The sequence below is a fragment of the Oncorhynchus nerka genome, linkage group LG28 (assembly GCF_034236695.1).
Source record: "Oncorhynchus nerka isolate Pitt River linkage group LG28, Oner_Uvic_2.0, whole genome shotgun sequence".
NCBI classification, from domain to species: Eukaryota; Metazoa; Chordata; class Actinopteri; order Salmoniformes; family Salmonidae; genus Oncorhynchus; species Oncorhynchus nerka.
The window spans coordinates 61,959,075-61,979,848 of NC_088423.1; the positions used below are offsets into that span (position 1 = coordinate 61,959,075).

Genomic DNA, 20,774 nt, shown 5'->3' on the forward strand with positions numbered 1-20,774 from the left:
CCAGCAGTGCAAAGTGAGCAAGTGTAATTGAGAAACTTCTGTGGCTCGACCCCAAGTAAGAATCATGGTTATGCACATCTCATTTAGTCTTTAATCGACCCCTTGATCTCTCATGGCCCTTTGACTGACCACCTCTTTCAGAGGAACTTGTCTGCTGTTACAGTCTTGATGATCGTTGATCAACAGCACTGTGAAACAGCACCAGTAACTCTTCTAACTCCAAACTTCTCACATTGCCAGTGGTGAAATTGTTGTGACATAAGTGTTCTAACTGAACAGTTACATGGTCTGAAGAGAGCCATAATTAGCTAAATCTAATTGAACAAATGTTGAATATTGTTTTTGTTTTTAAATCTGCCACACGGCGCATGAAAGCCCATCTCTGATTTGAAGTGACCTAAGAGGTGTTTTTCTCAAAGCGTTTGGTCTCACGTTAATAACTTGGCTCGGATCATCACATGATTGGCATTTATGTTATTACTCTTACATAATTTACATGTGGGAGAGGATAATAGAAATTTAATTGAAGCCTATTGGATGATAACTTGTTTTTAACTAGGACAGAAGAATTTATAACTGACTTTTTCCGACGTAACATAGGTACAGCCGATCCACTTATTGTATGGGACACTTTTAAATGTGCCTTCAGAGGCCATGCAATTCAGTACTCATCTCTAAAACAAAAGCAATTTAGGTCAAGAGTCCATATTAACAAAGAAAATGGAAGCACTAACAGTACAGATAGATAGCAATAAAAACTGTGCCCTAGAGGGTCAGAATAAGTTAGAGGAAAAACAAAAAGAAATAGAGGAACTTAATCAAGATCAAGTGTAATATATTATACAAATAAAGCAAACTGGATGGAATATGGGAAAATGCACCAAGTGGAAGTAAAGTACTTTAAAGTAATATAAGGCAAGTACTTGAAACAATAGAACACAATGAAACATCTGGGAAACCAGGCCTGGTGTTCATAGCTGACTTTGATAAAGTACAACTGGAGTTTATATAAACTCAACAAAAAAAGAAACATCCCTTTTTCAGGACCCTGTCTTTCAATGATAATTAGTAAAAATCCAAATAACTTCACAGATCTTCATTGTAAATGGTTTAAAACACTGTTTCCCATGCTTGTTCAATGAACCATAAATAATTAATGAACATGCACCTGTGGAACGGTCGTTAAGATACGAACAGCTTACAGACGGTAGGCAATTAAGGTCACAGTTATGAAAACTTAGGGCACTAAAGAGGTCTTTCTACTGACTCTGAAAAACACCAAAAGAAAGATGCCGAGGGTCCCTGCTCATCTGCGTGAACGTGCCTTAGGCATGCTGCAAGGAAGCATGAGGACTGCAGACTCCAGGGCAATAAATTGCAATGTCCGTACTCTGAGACGTCTAAGACAGCGCTACAAGGAGACAGGACGGACAGCTGATCGTCCTCGCAGTGGCAGACCACGTGTAACAACACCTGCACAGGATCGGTACATCCGAACATCACACCTGCGGGACAGGTACAGGATTGCAACAACTGCCCGAGTTACACCAGGAACGCACAATCCCGACATCAGTGCTCAGACTGTCTGCAATAGGCTGAGAGAGAGGCTGGACTGAGAGCTTGTAGGCCTGTTGTAAGGCAGGTTCTCACCAGACATCACCGGCAACAACGTCTCCTATGGGCACAAACCCACCGTCGCTGGACCAGACGGGACTGGCAAAAAGTGCTCTTCATTGACGAGTCACGGTTTTGTCTCACCAGGGGTAATGGTCGGATTCACGTTTATCATCGAAGGAATGAGCGTTACACCGAGGCCTTTACTCTGGAGAAGGATCGATTGTGAGGTGGAGGGTCCGTCATGGTCTGGGGCGGTGTGTCACAGCATCATCGTACTGAGCATGTTGTCATTGCAGGCAATCTCAACGCTGTGCGTTACAGGGAAGACATCCTCCTCCCTCATGTAGTACCCTTCCTGCAGGCTCATCCTGACATGACCCTCCGGCATGACAATGCCACCAGCCATACTGCTCGTTCTGTGTGTGATGTCCTGCAAGACAGGAATGTCAGTGCTCTACCATGGCCAACGAAGAGCCCAGATCTCAATCCCATTGAGCACGTCTGGGACCTTTTGGATCGGAGGGTGAGGGCTAGGGCCATTCTCCCCAGAAATGTCTGGGAACTTGCAGGTGCCTTGGTGGAAGAGTGGGGTAACATCTCACAGCAAGAACTGGCAAATCCGGTGCAATCCATGAGAAGGAGATGCACTGCAGTACTTAATGCAGCTAGTGGCCACACCAGATACTGACTGTTACTTTTGATTTTCGACCCCCCCTTTGTTCAGGGACACATTATTCCATTTCTGTTAGTCATATGTCTGTGGAACTTGTTCAGTTTGTCTCAGTTGTTACTTTTGATTTTCGACCCCCCCTTTGTTCAGGGACACATTATTCCATTTCTGTTAGTCATATGTCTGTGGAACTTGTTCAGTTTGTCTCAGTTGTTACTTTTGATTTTCGACCCCCCCTTTGTTCAGGGACACATTATTCAATTTCTGTTAGTCATATGTCTGTGGAACTTGTTCAGTTTGTCTCAGTTGTTGAATCTTGTTATGTTCATACAAATATTTACACGTTAAGTTTGCTGAAAATAAATGCAGTTGACAGTGAGAGGAGTTTATGAATGCCTGGAATATTTACATTTTGAAGAATCTTTTATTAAATGGGTTAAAATCATGTATAGTAGCCCTTTGTGTAAAATAGTAAATAATGGCTACTTGTCAAAGTTTTAAACTGTCTAAAGGAGTAAAACAAACTGTCCACTATCAGCATATCTATTTATTATTGTCATTGAAATGTTAGCTGTTAAAATCAGATCCAACAATAATATTAAGGGTTTAGAAATCCAGTGTCATTGTACGCTGATGGTTATTATTTTCTTTTAAATCCACAATTTAGATCCCTCTACAGCCTCATAGAGGATCTAGATACTTTTTCTATCCTCTCTTGATTAAAACCAAATTATGAGTGTTGGATCACAAATAAATACAACATTTACATTACCGTGTAGTTTATCAATGAAATGGTCTGATGGTGATGTGGACATACTCGGTATTCATATGCAGAAAGAAAGAAATGATCTCACTCCGATGAATGTTAATAGAAAGTTAGCAAAAATAGATAAGATCTTGCTACCATGGAAAGGGAAATACCTGTCGATTTGTGGAAAAATCACCCTGATTATCTCTTTAGTCATATCCCAGTTGACCTATTTGCTTATGGTCTAGCCTACACCTAGCGACCAGTTTTTTTTATTTTTATATATAGTTCCTCTGTCCAGTGCCTGTGTTCTTTTGCCCATCTTAACCTTTTCTTTTTATTGGCCAGTCTGAGATTTGGCTTTTTCTTTGCAACTCAAAGAAAGTCGCCTCTTCACTATTGACGGAGTCGCCTCTTCACTATTGACATTGAGACTGGTGTTTTGCGGGTACTATTTATTGAAGCTGCCAGTTGCGGTGAGAGGTGTCTGTTTCTCAAACTATGAAGGGAGCGTACACAGCGTTGTACGAGATCTTCAGTTTCTCGTTCAACGCTGGGTTTTTTTTGGTCATTTTTTCAAAAAAAAATTCTGTCCATTAAAATAGCATCAAATTGATCAGAAATACAGTGTAGACATTGTTATTGTAGCTGGAAACGGCAGATTTTCCATGGAATATCTATATAGGCGTACAGAGGCCCATAATCAGCAACCATCTCTCCTGTGCTCCAATTGCATGTTGTGTTAGCTAATCGAAGTTTATCATTTTAAAAGGCTAATTGATCATTAGAAAACCCTTTTGCAATTATGTTAGCACAGCTGAAAACTGTTGTTTTAATTAAAGAAGCAATAAAACTGCCCTTCGGATTAGGTGATAATCTGGAGCATCAACATTTGTGGGTTTGATTACAGGCTCAAAATGGCCAGAAACAAAGACCTTCTGAAACTCGTTAGTCTATTCTTGTTCTGAGAAATGACGGCTATGCGAGAAGTTGCTAATAAACTGAAGATCTCGTACAACGCTGTGTACTACTCCCTTCACAGAACAGCGTAAACTGGCTCTAACCAGAATAGAAAGAGGAGTGGGAGGCCCCGGTGCATAACTGAGCAAGAGGACATGTACATTAGAGTGTCTAGTTTGAGATATGGCTTTTTCTTTGCAACTCTGCCAAGAAGGCCAGCACCCCAGAGTTGCCTCTCCACTGTTGACATTGAGACTGGTCAAGCTACAATTGTCATTTACAACATTAACAATGTCTACACTATATGTCTGATCAATTTGATCTGATTTTAATGGACAAAAAATAAAGACATTTCTAAGTGACCCCAAACTTTTGAATGGTAGTATATGTAACTTGTTCTTTTTTGCTCAAAATTGAAATTATGACTCTTACATATCATAGCAAAAGGGGACCGTGTTAGATGTGTTCTGAATTTCTACGTTGAACATTTTGCATTCCCTGCGAGCACAACTGACACACCGCCCAAGTTATGGCAGCGTAGACAGTCCGAGGTTCTCTGAGCTGACAGCTCTTATGCAGATCCCCAATTATTCTGTCTTGCTCCTACGTTTGAAGATGAATGAAACAGCCTTTTCCCCCTCTCCTTTGTTATTTCTCCCTATTTTGTCTGAGTGGTGTAAAATGTATGCAGATGTGGACAGACAGGTATATGTGGTCATTCATCTTCGCTTCTCAAGGTTAGAGGCAGACAACGCAGAGGCAGGAAGTAGTACCCGTGTCTGTCACCTGATATGGTTGTCATAGCAGCAGTTTTGGCTAGTCATATTGAGAATTAGCGTGACAAGCCAAGGTGGCTGCTCTTAAATGAGCACTCCAACAACGTCCCTCCTGAACTTGATTCAATTGAGGGAACAGCTAACCGCTAAGGAGCGGCTCTCTACTTCAGCAGACAGACTAAAGGTCTAGTATTGTTCTGCTATTCCCACACTAGTAACAGATTATGTCTCAGGTTCTGAATCATCGGGATAATGGATAACCAATATATTAACATGAAATTAATTAATATGCGATAACATGCTAATCTAATGTGAAAAATAAAGCTCATTAGAAGATGGCGCTAATGCAATAAAATGATATAAAACAGTAAAATGTTTTAGATGTTGGGGTTGTATCATATTGGGACAATAGTGATGCTCTTTGCTGTGGCTGTAATTGATTTATTTCCATATGTCCCCATTCCCTCCAGAGAATGTTTGATGTGGTGTACCCCATGGCCGCTGATCAGCGGAGACACGTCAGCATCAACTCGGCCCGCTGGCTCCCAGAACCTGGCCTGGGTCTTGCCTACGGTACCAACAAGGGAGACCTAGTCATCTGCAGACCTGTGTGAGTCTGCACTACACACTCTTTGTATAGTACCTCGGTTTCTCTCTCTTTCTCTCTTTCTTGCCTTCCCTCTCGCACAGTGCAACCTGCCCCTGGCTTAGAGAACTAAGTTTGTCCTCACTGCCTCTTCTCTCACTACCACAGTATGTTTACATCAGGAGTGGCCTGTGGCTAGATTTCTCCCATAGCACATTTCTCTACATGCCATGTATTTGTTTTACATTTGTATGGAAACAGTGAAGAAAACGAATAGCCAATTAGTGTGTTTTCTATCCCTGCTTTAGATAAATATATGTTTCTGCTGCTGAGGACAAGAATCCCCTCATTTGTGTGGTTACGTAATGGCCCGAGAGTCCCAGTGCTCATGGCTTTAAAGCCTTTGGCATTCGGGAAGGCAGGCAGCAGCTCCGCACCCACTCACGGCAGGCAGGCAGGGCAGGGAGAGTTGGATCGATGGAGCGCCCACTGACTTATTCAGCCAGCTGTCATCAGCTAAGTCAAGTCAGAGGAGCTTGTTCTCACTCACTCTTCATAAAGTTTCTCAGTTATGTTTTTCTCCATTCTGTCTGGCTGTCTGAAATACATTGTCTGGTGTTAGTGGAAGAATGATTTGTTCTCCCTAGCCCCCGGGCCTGCTTTGTTACTTCGAAGAACAAAAACTATATCATCCAACAACAGTAAAATGTGCATTATGAACAAATACTATTTTCTACACATAGAAATGACAAACCTTAGTGACAAACCAAAAGTTTACGAACAGCAATAGTTAAGACTAGACAAATGTTATCTGATTTTGAAGAGGAAATTTGGGGAATTTACATCTAAAAACATCCCTAAAGACGTTGCAATTCATCAACAGCAAAATTGTCTCTAATTTATGTCAACCTTTTTTAATGATCCAACCATAATCTTACCCAGAGAATCACTGTACATGCAAGAGAGACTTACAACCACATCTATAATCGTGAAGCCCTCTAATTGTGATCTGTAAAATTCAGTAATAGCATTCCTGCACACGCAGAGCACCACAGGTGCATAATAACCAAACAAACATCACAAGAGGAAGAACACTCACAGTACTCCCCATGGACATACTGCCTCACTCACAGGCACACATACTGTACACCACTGCGGCATAGACTCCACATCCCTATTGGGGAAAGCGTATTTTTCAAAAAAAAAATATTTTTTACATTTTTAAATGTAACCTTTATTTAACTAGGCAAGTCGGTTAATAACAAATTCTTATTTACAATGACGGCCTACCCCGGCCAAACCCTGACGACGCAGGGCCAATTGTGCGCCACCTTATGGGACCAGTTGTGACACAGCCTGGATTCGAACCAAGGTTTCTTTAGTGACGCCTCGAGCACTGAGATGCAGTGCCTTAGACCGCTGTGCCACTCGGGAGAGCAATTATTATATCCCTGTGTGTTTACTAATGGTAGAAACAGTTGTGCTGCAATCAGTGACTCATCTCCTACTACACTGTCGAGCAGGGATCATTGAAAGAGGGGAATAAAGACCAGAATCCCAGGATGCGTATGTGTTTGTATTCTCTTGTGTTGTGTAAATGACATGATCAAACATGTCTAAGGGGGTTTTACAGCAGGAGCTCGTATATGGCCGGACCTCGAATAGCAGCACTACCTCATTAGCGAGGCAGCATGTTGCTGTACATACACCCTCTCTCTAGGATACCTAGTAGAGATAGATCAGCAACGATGCACACGTCGTCTTCGCTACTGAGACATCTGCATTTTCAGCTGCATTTGAATATCCAGCACCTCATATGTGTTGGCAGTCTGAAGCAGCGTGAAAGCAATGTTTCCTGATTTGCCCACAGGCAGGCTTCTCCGAAGAAGAAGCAGTTTCCTCGCTCTGTACGTTTTCACGAGAACCCTCAATGATTATGATTTTTTTCCTTACAACCCATAATATTTCATTTTCTGCTCGGATGAAAAACAATATAAGGCTGCTTGTTTTTTACTGGTGATTTCTCTCCAAGCCAAAACAGCCTATCAATGTCTCACTGCGTTCAGTTTGACATGAATCAGAGCAAACCATGATTGTCAGCCGTTTTGGGTGATCGACTGTTGAAGGGATTGGTAATTCAATCAGCCCTTTCTTTGATGATGACGATCCTCTTGATTCATATTTGTTTTACTACAGTCCACAGGTTTGTACTGATAGCCACCTTTATACCTTGACCAAATGACAATTGAGTGGAAAAGTGGTTGTTTGCCCCACAAGTGGAGTACAGTCTAAGCAGAGATCTGTTGGTCATAGTGTAGTCAAAGTAACCTCTTTAGCAACAGAAGGCACTGGGACCATGGGCACTGGAAGCAGTTGGGCAATCATCCTAGAAAGCCTAATCGAAACAGCTGTGTTCTAACAGCAGCAAGCCTGTCAATCTCAGCTGTTGCAAAGACTTACTCACCGTCTCTGACTGTCTGATTTCTCAGCTTATTGGTCATCCCTCACCAAAATATCTCACATTCTGTTGTCTTCCATTGTCCTAGTTTTTGGGGGATTTGGGTAGAACTTTGTATTTACAGCCCAATTTCGCTGGCAGGTGTAGATGGTTGTTGTGGGTTTGATTATTTTTTTTCACCCCCATAATTCAATTTTGCATGCCTGGTGTGGCCTTTCTGTTTTATTATATAGAATAGCAGCATGAGAAATAATGCAATTTGACTTTTTATTTTATTTTATCAAGCATGCTGTGCTGTAAGCAGCTTTGCTCCGGGAGCATGGACGTGTTGTTGCTGATGAAACTGAAATGAGATCAGGACAGAGAGAGAGAGTGGCCTTGTTTTGGGAAATAGTCTCATAAAATAATAACTTTCCCCCTCTTGGTCCTAATACTGTCAATATTATTTCTTTATCTATCTCCTGAAAGTTTGAACCGCCATGTATTCTGTTCTTGGCAGCTTTTCTTGGATTGTATACTTCAACTTCCTTTCAGATTCACGGCTAGTGTGCTTGGAGGTCTAAAATGTAAGCTTTTCACGGGCCAAATACTCTTAATGGTGCAGGTGGTTAGTACAGGGTCTACATCAGGTTAAATGCAGACTTTGATTAGTTGTCCGGCTAGAACCAGGGTTTCACATGTACCAGTACCTCAGGAAATCTATCCTCAACTTGATTATCCCGCTCCTGCTTCTCACTTTACACAGTGGCTTTCTTACATTTGAAGCAGAAAATGTAGGGACTTGTAAAACCAGATGCACACTCATGATATCCAGCACCTTCTCTCTATAGTACTTAATGTGTATCATCATCGCCATCCATCATCATCATCACATACTGGTATCCCATAAATGCCTCTTAACTGTCGTGAGGTGGAGCAGTGGCGCGGATCTGTGCCCGCCGGAGTTTGGAACAGCTGGAGGAGAACAGGCCAGTCACCCAGAGACTGCTGGGTAAAGAAGCCCTGAGGAAGAGCTCTCATTATTCCTTTTTATGGAGGCATTTTAAGACCATTGGCAAAACAGTTGAGGCTTCAACTCTGTCCAAACGTTTCTCTATTCCAGGTCTTAGTCTTGTTCTAAGTGTGTTAAAGGAGATTCTAGCAAAACTGCACTCACTACAGCTGGACGTCGTACTGTGCTTGCTAATGAACCTCATCTGCTACATATTATCCAAGACAATTATGAATAAGCAAACAGTGCCCATACCCAATTACTGGCTCAGACACAGGTTTGAGTTGGGCCTGTCCAAGCTTATGTCAAAATAACATATGCATGTGTCTAATGTTGAATCATTCTGGTGATATTTGCAGAGCTCAATGTTATATCTTAAGATAATAACCCCCCCCCCCCCCCCCGGTTTTATGCAAATAAGAGAAGACACAGATTGTCTTCCTCCTTTGGGGATTTGGGCAGGTCTCTTCGACTGCCTGGTGTGCTTGTTGTAAAGCAGACAATTTGACAGGTTTGAAAGCAGTAGCATGTCAGGGGCTGCCGTTCCAGCGATTTTAAGTGTCATGCACTCAATTTGTCTCTCAGATATATTATTTTTGCCTGAGGGAGTGAGTGAATAGAATATCCCCTCTCTCTCTCTCATCCATTTTTTCTTTCAGCACACCAGTCCATCAACTGCACTGTTTACACACCAGAATATGGTCTTTGGAAATGTACACATACTGTTTATCTACCTCCCGGCATGAGAAAGAAGAACAGTCCATATGAGATATCCACTTTTGTGCTCGATCTTCCCAATTTGATGCCTGCCAGCAGTTTTCCTAGATCCATGGTAACTACCCCAAAAAGAGTCTTTGCTCAGTTTCTTATCAAGTATTTCATTTCCCTGTCTCATACTTATTTTAATTAACGGTTGTAGCGGAAGGGTCGTTAAGTGTACATGACTTATCGGTGTCTCTCACAGGCTGCTGATTCGCTGACTCTGCTGCTTGTCCACTGATACTGGGGATTAATGGAACATGGACATTTATTTTGCTCGTTTCCTTCTAATAAAATGCAGTTCATTAATCCTTCGAATAAAATGCAGTTTGGGATTAATGGAACATGGAAACTTATTTAGCTCGTATCCTTCTAATAAGATGCAGTTTATTAATCCTTCTAATAAAATGCAGCTGGGGATTAATGGAATATGGAAACTTATTTAGCTCGTATCCTTCTAATAAGATGCAGTTTATTAATCCTTCTAATAAAATGCAGCTGGGGATTAATGGAACATGGAAACTTATTTAGCTCATATCCTTCTAATAAGATGCATCTTAGTTTATTAATCCTTCTAATAAAATGCAGCTGGGGATTAATGGAACATGGAAAATTGTTTAGCTCGTATCCTTCTAATAAGATGCATCTTATTAATCCTTCTAATAAAATGCAGCTGGGGATTAATGGAACATGGAAAATTATTTTGCTCATTTCCAGCTAATAAAATGCAGTTTATTAATCCTTCTAATAAGATGCAATTTATTAATCCTTCTAATAAAATGGAGTTGGGGATTAATGGAACATGGAAAATTATTTAGCAAATTTCCAGCTAATGAGATGCAGTTGATTAATTATTCTAATAAGATGCAGTTTATTAATCGTTCTAATAAGATGCATCTTATTAATCCTTCTAATAAGATGCATTTTATTAATCATTCTAATAAGATACAGCTGATGCATTTAAATGGTGCTGTCTTCCCAGTAACCAACTGCTTGACTATCTCTAGCTATTCAATGTAACCAGGCTTTATGGAGGGCTTGCATTCTCCCAACACTCAGGCCACAATACTATTTGGGTGTGACTTAAAGACATGCTCTGTAACTATGGCGATTAATAAGTATTTTTTTAACCTCCCATTTAGGGCTGAATGTTTAGTTCATACATGCATAATCTATGAGCAGAATGACTGTTTTAACTAAATTAGCTATAAAATCCCAATTGTTTTGAAAGCGACTGTTTTTCTGGTAGCTGTGCTGCGCCCTTTTCCCCTAAATTCCCCTCACGCGGCCCAGCCCCCTAGCAATTAAAGTTATAGCCAATGAGCTTCAGCCCCTTGCCATTTGAGAGGCAGCTAGCAAGATTCACACATAGCAGAGCAAGAGAGAGCAATGACGTGGTGCAGATATCTGCACATATATAACGTTGTATGCAATTTTTGGGACCACTTTTAGCTCGTCAGCACTACTTTCAGTACTGCATAAAAAGTATACAAGAGAACTGGAGAATTTCTTTCATATAGTAGTAATAATAATAATACATTTAATTTGTATAGCGCTTTGAATTTACATGTTTTATTTTATTTAACTAGTCACCTATTGTGTCGTCTCATAGCTCTACATAGGCAAAATATATATACACTAAAAACATCATACATTTAGAATCAAGGCAGGAAATGGCAGTATTAGGCTAGGTGCTAAAAGGACTTCCCAGGTTAGGACTATAAGATAGACAGTCAGAAGAAACGTGTTTTAAGGCCCGCTTTAGAAGTTCCGATTGCACTGCTCAGATGAGTTTGCAGGCTTGAGAAGGTGGTTGAGAAAGAGGATTCTGAGGTTAGCTTTTGTTGTTGTCGATCATGGTGGAGTAGAAGGCTGATCGTGCTGCTTTTAGGGCAGCAGAATAGCTTATTTACGTGGTGGTCTTTGTAGGCCAGTAGATGGACAGTGAAGCCGTCCTTCCTCCAATGCCTCTGAAGCTTACGGCCATGAGTCTTCATTCTGTGCGGTTCATCGGTGAACCGGGTTGAAGAGTGTTGGAAGGTTACTTTCGTGTTTTTTCGGGAGCAGTGATGTTCAGGGTATTACCCATAGTGCTGTTATACAGGTTGACCATGTCGTCCAGGGCCAGATCACTGCAGTCAGACTCAAAGGTGGGCTAGATGTGTTCCAGGAAGAGGGGTGTGTTAAGTTTCCTAAGGTGGCAGAATTGAAAGGCCCCCTTTTGGCGTTGGAGCGGAATGGGAGCAGTCAGACCATGTCACAGGCTTGTGGTCAGATACACCCAAGTTCGAGGACATCCAAGTTAGAGGCAGGGACATCTCCAGTGATAATGTATTGTGTGTCGACGATTGTGGGTGGGGAACATTTACATGTTGCACATGGTTTAGGCAGTCCAGCATGTTAAGGAAGTCAGCAGTCGTAGAGCACTTTGGTGAGTCAGCATGGATGTTAGTCACCCAAAATTACAATGTTGGAGAGCGTTTAGCGTACAGAGGTTAATAGTTCACAAAACTCAGGCCGCGCGCCTTTTCAATGTATTTATATCCAGGCGGAGCTGCCGCATTTAGATGCTAATAGTCCCCCTCTTTGTGCCCTTTTTCAATGAGGCAGATCAGGTCAAAATCATTCTCTGACATGAACTCATACAAAAGAGGAGACTTGTTAAGCCTTGAAGATTGTAGAGTGCACGACGTGTGAAGGCATTGGTGGAAAAAATGTTCATTACATTTTGGTTGGTTCACTGCTCTCTGTATGGACTGTATTGGCTTGGAGTGGGTGACGTAATTTGGGTCAGCCTGCAGAAATGGCCAGGCCCGTGATCACCTAACTCCGGTACTCTCATTGTTAGTGCATACAATAGACTTTGGTTTGTTAATTAGTCTCCTACCGCCTCGTCGTCCTCACCATGTTTTCCGTAGGAGCCCGTGTCGAGAGGCTTTTCTTAAGGTCCTTACGCAGGGTTGTTTTAATCTGTTCAAAACTTCTGAGGAAAGTTTTCTGCCATTTCAGAGTCTTTTCATCCAGCCTTTGGTCCAGGAGATGAGGAGCTAGAAAGATCTAGCTCTGCTGGTATTTGAATCCAAACAATTTGCTAGTTGATTGGAGAGGATGGAGAAGTAGCCAAATATGCTAACTAATTTAATGTTGATGATTTAAAAAGCGAAAAGTTCTTATGTTCTATACTTGATAAGCTGTCAAAAAACGAAACTTTGATAAAAACAATGCGCTTAAAAAACACTTTTTAATTTAAAAAAATTATTTAACCTTTTTTTAAACTAGGAAACTCAGTTAAGAACAAATTCTTATTTACAATGATTGGGTTAGCTGCCTTGTTCAGGGGCAGAACGACAGATTTTTTACTTGTCAGCTCGGTGATTCAATCTAGCAACCTTTTGGTTACTGGCCCAACGCTCTAACCACTAGGCCGCCCCCACTTAAGAAATAATTATGGATCATTTTGCAGGATTAAAATACCAAGGCTGCCTCTAGGTGAACTCCAGTGCCATTCCGTCTCTGTTTAAAGATTTAATCCAATCCTACTGGACAGGAATGTTTTAAATGTGAACTGAAGATCTTAAGGTTATTTTATGGTTCAACACCACATTCTATGCCTCAACACCAATGGAACAGACACTTAATTGGTAAGATTCTCAGACCAGTGCAGTATTATGAAAACGATCTCAACTGTTTCACTGCAAGGTAAAATTATGTACGTTTTATTTATACTCTACACGGAAGATAGCTGGAGTGCTTGCCCTGAATTTATTTTTATCCGATGAAATCACAGTTGTGGATGCATCCAGGTCTGACAACCTGCCTCAGTCAATGTTGTGTCATTCTGAGCTATGATGCAATGAAGCAGCACTAAAGATTTTTCATCTTAATGCTGGGGACCATTGTGAGGGATTTGCTTGTTGGTAATGTATGGACTGCTCATTCTGTCTAGCAATACATCCTTTTTTTCTTGAAATACTGTAACTTATTGAAAGCTTTAGCATAACCTGCTGTATAGGTCTGACATGACAAGTGGGACATTGGAACTGAACATTTTTTAGTTCTCTGATTTAACATACAAATATGACCAAATTATAAAACATTAATGATGACATGACACTCATTGTACAATGTCTCTCTCTCTCTTTCCTTTTCTTTTTCTTTCTCGCCCTCTCCTTTTGATCTCTTTCTCTCTCCTTCGTCTCTCCCCTCCAGAGATGCCCAGTTAGACGGAGACGGCCCCGCTGAGCACAGTGAGCCAGTGAGCCCGTATTTGCTGTCAACAACAATCGAGGCGGTGGTACTGGTGGGAGCCGCGACGGAGAGCGACCAGGGTGAGAATTGGCTGGGGCAGGCCTTTGAGGATGGTGTGTGTGAGAACAATAGTTAGGTATATGTGGCTTTCAGAGAAGGGGGGGTGGCAAGTAGAGTTTTTTGTTTTTTTTCTTCAGTGGAGATATGTAAGTCCTCTGTCTAGCAGGTGTTTTCTGAACTGTGCTTACACGTCTGTCAAAGGTAAAGGCAGCACAGTAAGTTGTTTTACAACTAAATGCAATGCCAACACTCAAGTGTCATACACACACTTACATCCATATGGCCTTTATCAGCGTTGGCCATGTGGCTGTGTTTTGCAGGAGCAGCAGGGCCCCCTTGAGGTCTGAAAGGGACATGGGGCTTATGAACGCCATCGGTCTCCAGCCCCGTCACCCTACCCCCGTTGTGACATCACAAGGCACACAGACACCCGTCCCACAGCTTCAGAATGCCGAAACACAGACCGACCGAGATCCACAGGTTCCCAGCACATTCCGGGCCTCCGAAGCAACAGACAGTAGGTCTACCTATATCTATACCCATGTCTCTCTCCCCCAGTCCCTCCAGCATTTACCCTGTCTACTAGATATACAATGACATTGGAAAGTATTCAGACCCTTTGACACATTTTGTTACGTTATAGACTTATTCTAAAATGTATTATATGAATACAAATCCTCGTCAATCTACACACAATACCCCATAATGACAGTGAAAACAGGTTTTTCAAATGTTTTGCTAATTTATAAAAAGAAAATAACAGAAACACCTCATTTACAAAAGTATTCAGACCCTTTGCTATGAGACTCGAAATTTAGTTCAGGTGCTCCCTGTTTCCATTGATTATCCTTGAGATGTTTCTACATCTTGATTGGAGTCCACCTGTGGTAAATTCAATTGGTTGGACATGATTTGGAAAGGCACACCTGTCTATATAAGGTCCCACAGTTGACAGTGCATGTCAGAGCAAAAAACCAAGCCATGAGGTCGAAGGAATTGTCCGTAGAGCTCAGAGACAGGGTTGTGTCGAGGCACAGATCTGGGGAAGGGTACCAAAATAATTCTGCAGCATTGAAGGTCCCCGAGAACACAGTGGCCTCCATCATTCTTAAATTGAGAAGTTTGGAACCACCAAGACTCTTCCTAGAGCTGGCCGCCCGGGCAAACTGAGCAATCGAGAGAGAAGGGTCAGACAGGTGACCAAGAACCCGAAGGTCACTCTAACAGAGCTCCCGAGTTCCTCTGTGGAGATGGGAGAACCTTCCAGAAGGACAAACATCTCTGCAGCACTCCACTAATCAGGTCTTTATGGTAGAGTGGCTAGACGGAAGCCATTCCTCAGGAAAAGGCACATGACAGCCCACTTGGAGTTTGCCAAAAGGCACCTAAAGACTCTGAGACCATGAGAAACAAAATTCTCTGGTCTGAGGAAACCAAGATTGAATCTGGAGGAAATTTAACTCTTTGGCATGAATGCCAAGCGTCACATCTGGAGGCAACCCGGCACCATCCCTACGGTGAAGCATGGTGGTGGCAGCATCGTGCTATGGGGATGTTTTTCAGCAGCAGGGACTGGGAGACTAGTCAGGACAGAGGCAAAGATGAACGGATCAAAGAACAGAGAGATCCTTTTTTAAATCAATGTGCAAAAAAATCTGAACTTGTTTTTGCTTTGTTAATATTGGGTATTGTGTGGAGATTGATGAGGGGAAAAACTATTTAATGCATTTTAGAATAAGGCTGGAATCTTAACAAAATGTGGAAAAAGTCAAGTGGTCTGAATACTTTCCGAAGGCACTGTATATCGTTTTCATAATACTGAGCTGTTCAACTATATGATGTCTTAACAGGTAAGTCACAATATGCAATATATACGCAGAGAGCCCAACGCTCCCCTCAAGCATAAATGTGTCATTAATTTAGTGAGTGAACTGTGTAAATCACCATTCTGGTCTTGTGATTAATCATATCAGCTAGTGACCCTCTTGGATAGTCGGTGATGGTAATGATCACCCCATCACTGAATTTCCGTTTTACTGCACAACACTTTCTGCTGTTCTGTTTCAGTGCATTTCTACAATGGTTGTGTTTTTTCATGAATGGGGAATTTGTTCCTCTTTGCTGTCAGGAAATACAACCTGGCAAATTAGTAGCGTCATAATTGAATTCACTTTTTATAGAATCCTTTTCATTTGGCGTTTAAGACTTAACCTAATTGCAATCAGTCTTAACATCCTCCTTGACCTCATTCCATACAGAGCAGAACAAAGACCTCAAAGGCATGCACTAAAGGCTTATACAGAACCTGGCTACAGGAAGCAAATACTTATTTAGTTAATTAAAGGTACATTTCACAATTTTTCAACTTCCTATTCGTCATCTTCAGCACCACACCAACATCACCATACTGTATGTGAAAATGCCGTGTTTCTATATTTTGTGGTAAAAAAAAGATAGAGGAAGATACCGTGTCTTTCCAATGACATCATCAACCAATTCGTGGGCAATGCCTACTCATAATTGGTTAAAATCACATGATGCACATCAATGATGTCATTTGGAAATACTTCCTCTCTTTTTTACTACAAAACAGAAAGGTGCCATTTTCACATATGTTGATGTTGAGGTGGTGCTGGACATAATCAATGTGAAGTAAAAAATAAATACAATTTTAAAGAGAAGTGAAATTGCCCTTTTAAGACAATAACCTCTGAATTGCCCTTGGTTCCAAAGTCAGGTGAAGTGGACCATTACTTGTCTGTTGTCCCAGTGGAAATATAGCAATACCAATTACCCGATATCTCTGCATTAACTGTCTTAGTAACAGATCACAGAAATAGATGTCGTGATATTGGGTCTCATCCAAAACACGTCTCTCTTGGGGCACTGAAATATAATTTTCATGACTGTGTCTTTTATGTTTCCCAGTGGCACATCTGGGAAAGTGAGCGCTATCAGAGAAAATGAGACCTGCATGGTCTACTTTTGTGTGTCTGGGCCTTTTTAAGGTACTACTATAGGGGTTTTAGACTCAATTCCATAAGAGTCCGCATCCACAAACAGAGCACCACAGTCCATTTCGGCTCGGCTGGAATGTTGTACACGAGGCATTACGTTGTGAGAGCATTATCACACCTCCCATTATACTCATTACAAATGAATGACTGAAACAAACACCTGGCGAGGAATCGAAAGCAAGCTCTCATGCCAAGCCTTTGCGATCAAGGGCCTTTCACCTTTCGTCCAATCGTATCCGGCACTTATCATTTATCTCTGTTTCTACTCCCCTATTGTTGTTCATGTACCGATGACTGGTATAATGGTTATATAGCATAGCAAGGAGATAGAGAGCCACTGTGCTGTATGTAGGCGTGTACTAACTGTACCTCACTTGGAACCAGTTCTGACCGTGTCTGTTCATTCTGCCATGGTCCTCGTCATGCAGGTTGAGCTACGAGAGGATTCTCTTGACAGGTGTTCAGGAGTTCGGCGGTAATTAAGGTTGATTGTTTTGACTCCGAACCGCCGCCCTTCAGAAGTTGACTGCTCAGACGCCGCTACTCTCCAGTGGAAATGGGCCTATTTCTTGAAGTGGAGTGTTTTCCTTCCCATAAAAAAAGACTTGAGTCCCTCTTATATAAGAAACGCTGGAGGTGAAACGCTGGAGGTGAAACGCTGTAAGAGAATCTTACATGATACCTACTTCCTTACCCAAACCTGAAGTTAGGTTTCATAATATCTAATATTATCTGATATATATCATCCAAGGAGTTTTCAGTGGTAGATGGAGGTATTGTATGCAAATTATGGAGATACAAAACACTACTATCAGGAAGCCTAATATTACTCATCACAAAGAAAAGGTTTTTAATGATTAAAACCTGAATTTATTCATCATAATATTACTGGTGTGTGCAAATTGACTGTAGGTCAAAGTGAAATTATATTTACGTATCATTCGGATCTGAGTCATCCATCCACATACTGTGAGCTGGCTGGTTTGACCAATCAGCATCTCCACGGCTGTGATGCCTTAAGTGACTCTTTAGCAGCTCTCTCCAGTGCATGCCTGATGGAGTGTTGCTGTTGGATAGAGCAGGCATTGGGAACACGCCTCCGCACATCGCATTGAACAGCACACTCCTCACATTGAACAGCACACTCCTCAGGCCCAACTCTTGAAACATTGCTCGACGTGTTCATTTGAAATGGATTAGCAGCACTGTTGTGAGAGGATGATCACATTTTATGATAATAAGAGTCATTACACACCTACCCTATTTATGCCTTGGCAGAATAGCTGGCTCAAAGAACACTCTTGCCCAGGGTCTTACTTTCACTTTTGTGCAAGGCCTAATATGTCATTTTAGTTAAGTAGCTCTGATTTATCGTATTCCCGAATGATCCCCAAGAAAGAAACCAACCAGCATCTCTGTTACACCCACCTGGCAAAGTGACTTCAAATAAATCGAATCAAATCATATTTTATTTGTCACATACACATGGTTAGCAGATGTTAATGCGAGTGTAGCGAAATGCTTGTGCTTCTAGTTCCGACAATGCAGTAATAACCAACAAGTAATCTAACTAACAATTCCTAAACTACTGTCTTATACACAGTGTAAGGGGATAAATAATATGTACATAAGGATATATGAATGAGTGATGGTACAGAGCAGCATAGGCAAGATACAGTAGATGGTATCGAGTACAGTATATACATATGAGATGAGTATGTAAACAAAGTGGCATAGTTAAAATGGCTAGTGATACATGTATTACATAAGGATGCAGTCGATGATATAGAGTAGAGTATATACGTATGCATATGAGATGAATAATGTAGGGTAAGTAACATTATATAAGGTAGCATTGTTTAAAGTGGCTAGTGATATATTTACATCATTTCCCATCAATTCCCATTATTAAAGTGGCTGGAGTTGGGTCAGTGTGTTGGCAGCAGCCACTCAATGTTAGTGGTGGCTGTTTAACAGTCTGATGGCCTTGAGATAGAAGCTGTTTTTCAGTCTCTCGGTCCCAGCTTTGATGCACCTGTACTGACCTCGCCTTCTGGATGATAGCGGGGTGAACAGGCAGTGGCTCGGGTGGTTGATGTCCTTGATGATCTTTATGGCCTTCCTGTAACATCGGGTGGTGTAGGTGTCCTGGAGGGCAGGTAGTTTGCCCCCGGTGATGCGTTGTGCAGACCTCACTACTCTCTGGAGAGCCTTACGGTTGAGGGCGGAGCAGTTGCCGTACCAGGCGGTGATACAGCCCGCCAGGATGCTCTCGATTGTGCATCTGTAGAAGTTTGTGAGTGCTTTTGGTGACAAGCCGAATTTCTTCAGCCTCCTGAGGTTGAAGAGGCGCTACTGCGCCTTCTTCACGATGCTGTCTGAGTGGACCAATTCAGTTTGTCTGTGATGTGTATGCCGAGGAACTTAACTTGCTACCCTCTCCACTACTGTTCCATCGATGTGGATAGGGGGGTGTTCCCTCTGCTGTTTCCTGAAGTCCACAATCATCTCCTTAGTTTTGTTGACGTTGAGTGTGAGGTTATTTTCCTGACACCACACTCCGAGGGCCCTCACCTCCTCCCTGTAGGCCCTGTAGGCCTACCACTGTTGTGTCGTCCGCAAACTTGATGATTGAGTTGGAGGCGTGCGTGGCCACGCAGTCGTGGGTGAACAGGGAGTACAGGAGAGGGCTCAGAACGCACCCTTGTGGGGCCCCAGTGTTGAGGATCAGCGGGGAGGAGATGTTGTTGCCTACCCTCACCACCTGGGGGCGGCCCGTCAGGAAGTCCAGTACCCAGTTGCACAGGGCGGGGTCGAGACCCAGGGTCTAGACCCTGCCACATGCCTCTTGTGTCTGAGCCGTTGAATTGAGATTCTACTTTGTCTCTTAGCTTGTTTGATAGCCTTGGGGAGGGAATAGCTGCACTGTTTGTATTCGGTCATGTTACCAGACACCTTGCCCTGATTAAAAGCAGTGGTTCGCGCTTTCAGTTTCACGCGAATGCTGCCATCAATCCACGGTTTCTGGTTAGGGAATGTTTTAATCGTTGCTATGGGAACGACATCTTCAACGCACGTTCTAATGAACTCGCACACCGAATCAGCGTATTCGTCAATGTTGTTATCTGACGCAATACGAAACATATCCCAGTCCACGTGATGGAAGCAATCTTGGAGTGTGGAGTCAGCTTGGTTGGACCAGCGTTGGACAGACCTCAGCGTGGGAGCCTCTAGTTTTAGTTTCTGTCTGTAGGCAGGGATCAACAAAATGGAGTCGTGGTCAGCTTTTCCGAAAGGGGGGCGGGGCAGGGCCTTATATGCGTCGCGGAAGTTAGAGTAACAATGATCCAAGGTTTTTCCACCCCTGGTTGCGCAATTGATATGCTGATAAAATTTAGGGAGTCTTGTTTTCAGATTAGCCTTGTTAAAATCCCCAGCTACAATGAATGCAGCCTCCGGATAAATGGTTTCCAGTTTGCAAAGAGTTAAATAAAGTTCGTTCAGAGCCATCGATGTGTCTGCTTGGGGGGGATATATACGGCTGTGATTATAATCGAAGAGAATTCTCTTGGTAGATAATGCGGTCTACATTTGATTGTGAGGAATTCTAAATCAGGTGAACAGAAGGATTTGAGTTCCTGTATGTTTCTTTCATCACACCATAAGGCATACGCCCCCGCCCCTCTTCTTACCAGAAAGGTGTCTGTTTCTGTCGGCGCGATGCGTGGAGAAACCCGTTGGCTGCACCGCTTCGGATAGCGTCTCTCCAGTGAGCCATGTTTCCGTGATGCACAGAACGTTACAGTCTCTGATGTCCCTCTGGAATGCTACCCTTGCTCGGATTTCATCAACCTTGTTGTCAAGAGACTGGACATTGGCAAGAA

At 42.3% G+C, this 20,774-nt stretch overlaps 1 pseudogene; it reads left to right on the forward strand.

The window, feature by feature from the left end:
- Nucleotides 1–20,774, forward strand: part of LOC115113487 (activating molecule in BECN1-regulated autophagy protein 1-like) — a 172,359-nt pseudogene that overhangs the window by 68,108 nt on the left and 83,477 nt on the right.